Raw genomic sequence first — 1950 nt, forward strand, 5'->3', positions numbered from 1 at the left:
GCGGGGAGCGCGGCGCGGGAGAACAATGAGCGGGAGATGGGGAGAGTTGGATTCTCACCTGCCCGGGCGTTCGCAGTCCGCCATGACGGGAGCAGCCGCCCTGCCTGCCTGACGCCGGCCGCAGCACTTTTTTTCCCCAGACTCTTGAACCTATTTCCCTTTCTTGGCAAGTGCGTGGCTGGAAGATGGGAATCTTTACTTTATATTGCAGCTTGGGCTTCCCAGCCTGATTGGCTGCAGCCAGGACCAAATGCTGGTCCTTCCATCCCATCGTCACTATGGCAACCGGCCCCGTTAGGCACCACCGATTTACTTATAATTGCTGGGTAAATAGTCAAGACAGGCCGCTTTCATCCCGCACCCAGAGATTGCTCTTCCTCATCTCCTTTTTTCCCTACTTTTTTTTTTTCCCCTTGGAGGAGGAAGCCCTGAAGAGCAGCAACACTTAAAGAAACTCTTTGAAGGCTGTTGCAGGAAGCGGTGCCTCCCTTGGCCAGCCTTTCCCATCGCTCCCGCCACACAAAACCTCGGTGCCAAGGCTTTCCTGAACCATCACGGCTCATCACCGTCAACCCTCATCATCCTCCTCCTCAAGGAGTGGCACTGGCTGCAGACACACGATGCCCTACCAGCCATTTCTTCTGTTTCCCATGTGGATTCCACACTGGTTCATCCCAAGAGCCAGGATGGGGCCAAACCGTCCTCCATGACCTCTTCCCCCCTTCCCCGCTGCTGCCATTGTGATTCCTGCTCACAGCACTGGTGTTTTCTACCAGGGAACTGGCACTGCCTGCATCAGCCATCCCTTTTCCTGGCCTCATGGTGCTGGCTGGAATGAGGAAGTGGTACCTTTGGCCATGCTCATCCCTGGATGCTTCCTGCCTTCCTGCTTAGCTGCTCCGAGCCAGGTCTGCAAGGCCCAGAGCCTCCCACTCCTCTGGAGGGTGTTAACCATGATGGACAGAGCACAGGGCTGGACAGCAGTCCTGTGATGTGGGTATGAGCTCATGCTCATGGCTGAGTGGGTCCTGCAGGCGGGAATGTGCTGAAGAGATCTGGAGAAAATGGACAGCAAGGCAAGAGATGAAAGCGTGGGCTTGAGGGAAAGGAAGCTGAGGTCATCTTCCCTTTTCCTCCTCAAAGCAATCCAGAGAGTGGAATCCTTCAGGGCAGCTGCAGGAGGAGCACTAGGAGACTCTGCCCAAGCTTATTATTTTGCTGGGAGAACTGGGGGATTCCCACCCTGGGGAGCAGAGAGGAGATGAAGGTGACCACAGATGTCAACAGGAACCCAGCTGAGAAGGAAGCAGAAAGGAGCTGTGGAGCAGCAAGAGTGTCGGGGCTTCTGAAAGATCTGGGGAAGAACCAGCTGGTCCTCAGACAGATCCTACCTACCCACTGCCACAAAGAGTTATCTGGAGCCTGGCAGATGTGATAATAGATTTCTTTTTCACACATCACAGGGAGAGCCTGGAAAGGGCAGGTCACTGACCCTGACAGCAGTACCAGTGAGTTGGCAGAAACACGCCTGGAAATGGGGTTTGTGGGCACCAGGATAAACACCCTCCATCTGGGAAACTGGGGTGATTGTAAAGGGAAGCCTGTCTCCTGGAGCAGCAGCAGTGAATGATGCCCACAGTAAAGCTCCCATGCAAAGGGCTGGTGACAATGTGGTCACCAAAGGCTTCCAGAGAAGTGGAGAAGGGCCTGGCTGGTGCCTGGAGCAGCTGCTGCTGACAGTGCTGGTCTCGGTGCTGGGCAAAGAGCCCACCTGGGGCCAGGGCAAGCAAAGGGAGCCGCCAAGGGTGGGCTCTCCCCGCCCACATTCCTCAGCAGCCGGCTCAGGGCAGCCGGGGAGGCTCAGCTCAAACATTCCAGCCGAGCACTGCATCCCCCAGTGCAGCGAGTGGGGTCACACCAAGCACGGTGTCCCAGTCCCAGCCGTGCTCT

Source organism: Geospiza fortis, unplaced genomic scaffold (assembly GCF_000277835.1).
Source record: "Geospiza fortis unplaced genomic scaffold, GeoFor_1.0 scaffold114, whole genome shotgun sequence".
Classification (NCBI taxonomy): domain Eukaryota; kingdom Metazoa; phylum Chordata; class Aves; order Passeriformes; family Thraupidae; genus Geospiza; species Geospiza fortis.